Below are 7258 nucleotides of genomic sequence, written 5' to 3' on the forward strand. Positions count from 1 at the left end.
ATGTTCATGACTGATATATAAAGTTAAACTTAATTATATCTATGAAAGATAAAACAGTTACAAAGAAATAGAATGAATGAAATCTGTGATAATTATTCTACCATAATCACAGAAAAAACAAAACAATCATCTTCCACATGGCCAGGGTCACAATAATTGTAATCCGTGGCATTACAAATGATGCATGTTCTCACAGATGCTGGCTGATAGGCTTGGAGCCCAGCCTGCAGCGACGCAGTGCCTCTGATTCAAGTGACAACGTCGGCTTGGTGACCTTAGCAGCTTTCCACGGGCACATTGATTTTTCTCCCACATTACAGATAATTGCTGGATGCTGTGAATCCTATCCTCCCAGGCCAGCGGGGAGGAGCTTCGCTAGTGTGTTGACACGTGAGTGGCTATCTGATTTGAGAAATGCGATATCCTGGGATCTCATTGACAGCGAGTGACTTCTGTGCACTTCCTGTGTATGGTATGAGCATATTTACCAGCTTGTCAGGAGAGTTGTTTTTATGCCTGTTGGGGTTGTTATTAACAGTTATCTGTGTCTTAGAAGGTCTAAAAATGAAAGATTCTCAGAAAAAGCAGTTCCGTTAAATAGTGCACTTTATTGTTAAAGGGACAGCTCAGTATTTTTCAATTGGGATTGTATTAGGTACTTATGCATAGTTAGTCTGGTGCCTTATGGATATGGCGGTCAGCACAGTAATTTTAAGGAGTTTTGGCGAGACGTTGCTGTAGCAAAAATCTGCACTGTACTGTTGCAGAGGGGGCCAGCAGAAAAACGCTTTTGCTCCATTTATATAAACTGTGGATGTGGCCCTTTGTTTACAATTGAATGGATATCTATGTTTTAATTAAGCATTTATGTATTTGGCTAAACTTAGTGGATATTTATTTTGTAGGTAAGCATTTACTGTATATATTTGACGAAAACTGTTTTCTGCTGGCCCCATCAAAAAGCTGACAGCGATGTCTCCCCCAAAATCCTTAAAATGATTGAGCTGACAGCCATCTCCATAAGGTAACAGACTAACTTTGAATAAGCACCTCATACAACCCCACTTCAAAAATACTGAACTATCCCTTAAAACCCAAGAACACGTTTCAGACTTTAATGGGAGCAACGGCTTGGTCCAACTCCGTTAATGGGTTTCAACTTGTTTAATTAATTGTGATTAAATACCTATTTGGCATTATTCTGTGATGGCAAAAAAAGAGAGATAATTATCCCAATTCTGATTAGGAGCCAAATAGTGTAAATCACATTATTGGAATGAATGCAGTCTACTGCTTTTACAAATACACCTGTAACCTTCAGTCAGGGCCAAACAGTAGCTAGCTCTTAATATTGATATGAGTTTTTCTGTTCTGCATGGAGCCACTCTTAATTTTATGCAAATTACTTCATCTACTGTTTTTTCTGCTCCATAAAGTAATGTAAAAAGTCACTTCCTTGCTTTTAATATGTGAGGCACAAGTGTACTTTGATAAACTTAAACGTGACTTGCATCTTTTATATGTGTGGAAGTAACTGCACCTCTTGCTATTTTCTTCGTTTTATTTTAGCCTTTATTTGTTTGATTTTATAGAAAATGTTGATAAATTGTTACATGGCCCTTAATTGCATAATGACTTATAACTAGATATTGAAAACTGAGTGTTGCCTTCATAGACGCTGCCAGAGCAGTTTGCAAAGGAGAATGCTGCTTCACATTGTTCTATGAAACAAACGAGCCATCTACAGTAAACAGCACATTAAATCAGATGAGGCTCAGAGCACACAGCCTATCATCACACCATCTTAAATCATCATCTGTTGTGACCCCGAGACAACATGGACAATGTGCTTCCCAGTCGTGTAGGCTGTAGTGTAGACTATTGCACTTTGAACATCCTCTGTCCCCACTCCAAGTGGCACGACCTGTGTGTCACGGAAAAACAGGCCACTGATGCAACGCGCTGTGGCCCAGGGGCGGGTTAGGCCACATGATTGGACGGATTCGTGTGCTGTATTTATGTCACAGAAAGGTCTGCTTCTTTCTACTTCAACCCCACACAGCGCTTCAATGGGGCCATATGGTCATACAGCCGCATAGCATTATGCATATATAGCAAATACAGGAAATACATGTTTGGACTTTGTTAACACTGTCATACTGTTATATATGCTGGTCATGGCATGTTATGCAAGCAGTTGTATTTGATTACAGATTCCAAAACACATGCCTCAGTGCATATTTTAGGGAAGACTATATGCCATTCATGCACTAGAGAGAGTCTGCATGGCATAATCCAGGATGAACTATGATGTTAAAATACAGTGGCTTTGTAGGAGAATACCCTCAAAATGTGGACACAACAATGACAACAGACGTGTGCAAAAGGCATACGAAATATAAACAATAAAATAATACCTGATTCCGGCATAAAACATTAAGGTTAAGATCTAATTCTGCGGTTTTTATGGGTTTGGGTTTGGCTCTGTTAAGGGTGACAGTTGGCAGGCACATAGTGATAGAGTTTGGATTACGTTTGAAGCTTAATTTTTAAGCTCTCATGGATGATAAAACACATGCCATTTCCAAATGTCTCGTAGAGGGATCAGATTAATATTTCAGATACTGCAATTTGGTTGTGTGTAAAAGGTTGTAAATAATACCATTAAGACAAACCATGTTTGAATCAGTTGTTGGAAACACTCAAATAGTCTCCTGTTATAACCAGGAGAATGGTGTTGAGATACCACTGGTGAATGTTACCCAAACAGAACATGTGTTTCATGAGAGCCTTGCTTATTGAGGTAACCTTAACTAGAACAGCAATGTGTTGCCAGTCCAGCTGTTCAGCATTGATCCCTCTGTGTTTTCTGATGCACTGGCCCGGAATGTGATGTTATTTCATTACTGAGGCAGAAGGGACATGCTCTCGGTCTCCTCCCCCAGGGCACCGTCCACTCACTTGGACAGGGACACTGTAGAACCATAACTGAATGGTTTAGTCAGACAAGCTCAGTTTCCTATGGAAAGTCCAAAACAGGCAGGGAGAAACTTTTGTAGTCAGGACGTAGGACTGGAGCACACGTCAGTGAAAGAGGCTTGAAAGGCCAGGAGAGAGAAAAACACAGAAAGAAGCACCGCGTTATAGACCTGTCATCAGAAATGGACCCAGACGACAATGAACTCGGCGTCTTCACTGTCATTCAGTGAGTAGTGTGCTGTGGATTCTGTGATGCCGTTCAGTTAGAGCTGATTACTCACAACTGTCAATTCTTCAAGGACGAGTTCAACTCTAGTTTTTGTAGAGTTTTGATAATTAAAACTATATATGCATAAGAGGAAAACAGACGGCTTAGCCTTATATCGTTCATTAATTTATAATTAATGATTGACCCTAATAATGCTTTCAAAACATAAATACCTGATTTTGCTTGTATTGTGTTGTTGCTGGGATGGAGATTGTTGACTGAAGGCTGTTGGTTATCCAACTTTTTCTTTACCTCTGCATCGCAGTAATGATGTATGTTCCGGTGGGATTGGTGAGGTTTTCCTTTGAGATTCAGTGCCCTGTTATAAATAATTGGTGTTTACAACTTTCACAAGAAATGTTCCCTTTTTTGTATCTTCGCACCCAAGTAAAAAAAATTGAAAGCTGAAACCAATGTAAGGTTATACAGAATGTTCCACTTAAACCCTAGAGTTGTTCGGCTATGGATAATACTGTAGATGCTATATGAATTGAGGCATTGTCCAGTTATTGTATACTCACCCACACTGCAATGTATTCTGATGTATAGATAAGTTGGACATGTAGCAAGTGTTCATATGATTTTTGAAGAAAACAGGAAGAGTTTCTGAAGGTGTGATTAACTAGTGAATATCCATGGTGTACCTGGCCTCCTGTCCAGTGCATGCTGCTAGGGGTTTGCCCCTAACCTGAACAGGTTAAGTGGGTGTAGAAGATTTATGGATGGATTGATGTTTGCAACATGACCTGCCATTGACCCACGTAAGCATGTGTAATAACCCGTGGTAACCATTAACTGTCCGTGTTGTGTCAAGTGTCTAGTATCCACATTATGTTGTTTTATTCACTATATATAGAATGGGCTACGGACTCCAAGCATTACTTTGTATTAGCAGCAGGTGTTGTGAAACAGGCAAACCAAATCCCTTATCTATTTTTAAAATCGTAGCATAACCCATCCAGGTAACACTTCACTTCTTATCCCAATTAGTCACACCACTGATTATGCATGGAAAAACAACGTGCAGTTCTTTAAACTCCCCTCTTAAAGCTGTGACACAGGCACAATTTGTGTCGCACTGACAGATACGGCAAGCTGAGGTGCGTGACATTGCAGATACAGTACGTGCAGACACACACAAACAAACAAAATGCAGTGGATTAGATAGTTAAGTGTGGTTACTGAGGCCAGTTTGATGTGGTGGCCACTGACACACATCTGGTCCAGGTCCAAGAGCCACTAGGGCTAAGTTGGGCTCATATAGGGCAGTTGAAGCTACATCACTTTAGTGCTGCACATATATCGAAAATGTACCGTTCCCACGAACGTTGATATCGCGGTATACATATCGCAAAGATTGCTTGAACTGCAATAAATGGTAGCCTATTCCATGTGCCATGCATTCACGCTCTGCATGTCAATATATTTGGCCAATGAGATGAAGCCCTACTGCTCTATATTTAAGTTTTTAACTGTTGCAAATGATATCGTCATCGCAATATTCAACAATGTTATCGCATATCCCTTTACTGCACACTGAAGTCTATAATGGTTAATGGTTAATAATTATAACACTTTAAATGTAAAACTGATTTAACAGTCCCATTCTGTGGACATTTCCTGATTAGATCCACCCATCTAGCATGGTAGGGACTCAGAGAGAGGACAGCCAGGGATCAGCAGGGCAGTGGGGTTTTATCGGTCAGAGCTTCAGCCCATAGTCTCCTTAGATCACGCTTCTGTCTGACCCTAATATCCTCTGCCACTCAAGTTGGCCTCTGGGCTGCAAGCCCAAATGGACAAACATAACTGTCCAGAATACGCTGACTCTCTCAATCCTCCATCCACCACATAACACCACGGCTGCATTTGAAGCAAATTGTCAGACATGTTCTCCTCGCTCATCGGTGCATCCTTTATGTCTTTATGTGTGAACTCCCACAAAAACAGACACAGCCTGTTCCCTCCCAGAGATGATTCATCAGCTAAACTGTCGTGCTTCAGAATGTGATTAACATAATGATTCACTTCACTTTTTTAAAGCAATTTGGATCAACTCTATGCACATTTTTATGGAGGTTTTTGGCCTTTTTACCCATCTAGTTGCATCTTTCCTATTTCAGCAAACAAATCTGAGCCTGAGTAGTAGTGACAACTTTCTTTATTGCATGTATCACTCTTAGCAAAGGCACATTGACTCACCCTTGCAGAGCCTTATAAGTTGTGGCATTTTAATATAGGATGGTTGCTTCTCCACTACGGAAGCAGTAACACATTTGGAGCTTAAAATGTCCTCAACTAGTATTTGTATTCTAAGTATTTGTTTTTATCTATCCATTACTACTGGACATTTTTATTGATTAGAGTGTCAAGTTCTCAGCAGAGACAATAAATATAACTAGGTAGGGGAATATATTTCCCTCAAACCATCAAGTTGTATTATTTTAGCTTGACTGTGGTGGAGTATTGTGTTTGTTTCCACAGTGTATTGACTTTTTGAGTTACATTCATTTATGACAGCAACTTGCTACATTAAACACAGCTTAACAAGTTGAGATGATGCCTTATAAAGAATATATTTGATGTGAGCTTTGTCTAGCTGCTAGCTGTGCGTTTCATGTCGGCACATCACAGAGCAGGATAACATAGTAAATTGTCTGAAACTACTGTGTGGAGTTCCTTTTATCAAAGCTGTCTGAGGCACATGAAGAAGTATCAAACCTCCTTGGATCAGGGACGAGGCTAATTGGCTCATGGTGGTTTTTCGACAGAGGTGTCCCATCTCCGCTGTTTGATTTATGAAGGTTGATTCTTCCCAGACACGTGGTAATTCTTCATCTGAGGGTGGGGCCGAAGTGCGATGTTGTCAGTGTTATTCCTTTTTTGCCGAATTATATCTGGTTTCAAAATACCAGGAATCTGTTGCTCATTTATCAGTGTATCAACATTTAAGTTAGTAGAAAGTCCTCCAACACAAACATATCTTGATCTAGCTGGAGAAAGATGTGAAGATTAATGGTGATGTTATTCAACTTAAAAGATAGATCGCAGAAGAAATGAGATGCTCAAAGCAGTTGTTAACATGCAACTGAATACTTGAAGAACTGTGAATCACAACAGTGGGCATTGATTAATCACACAAACTCTTGTTATCTCCTCTGAAATTATGTTGTGCAGATGGTGATCCAACAGTCCTGATCCTCTTTGGAGCCCATCATTGCATAAAAGGTGGAGTCAGCGATTCTGGAGAACAATTGTGGACAAAATCGCTTTTATCAAAATCACTGAGTATCTCCTCATGACCCACTATCTGTCTATACTGTGTGTGATCTGAAAAGAAAATCTGGTGTTAATACACTGTGCATTTATATGGACAGATAGTGGATCCTGAGGAGATATTCACTGATTTCGACAACAAATTTGGACAACAAACATTCCTCGAAAATCGCTGACTCTACCTTTAACTCTGGCTTTGCTTGTATTGGGGTGATAGCAACAATGTTTGAAGGTATCTCATGAATGGCCTCATTGAGAGGAAGCACTTCCTTACTAATGTGTTTTGAAAGGTCAAAACAAATTCAGTGTACAGTATGGGGGCATCCTAATGTGCAGCTGTGAGGCAGATACCTCATTTGGGGAGGGGGGCACATCAGGTCCCCCTGTCCCTCCAGCTGCTTCTCTGTTGTGTTTGCACTCGCATATATTATGTGCACACCATCCATGTAGTGTGTCTCTGTCATTTCCCCTCTGTTTCTTCTCAACCTCTTCCTACTTTCTGAAAAACGCCCCACATGGCTGAGGATTGTTGAGGCTAGCCTTTGGGGAATTATTGGAAGCTGGCTGCATCCTTTAGTAGTAATTCTTGTGGCCCTCTTGCTGACACACACACACACACACACACACACGCACACACACACACACACACACACACACACACACACAAACACACACACACACACACAGACTCACACACACACGCACCACATCCTCTCGCATTCCTCTTGCTTCCAC

This window comes from Ammodytes marinus, assembly GCF_949987685.1.
Source record: "Ammodytes marinus genome assembly, chromosome: 12".
Taxonomy (NCBI): Eukaryota; Metazoa; Chordata; class Actinopteri; order Uranoscopiformes; family Ammodytidae; genus Ammodytes; species Ammodytes marinus.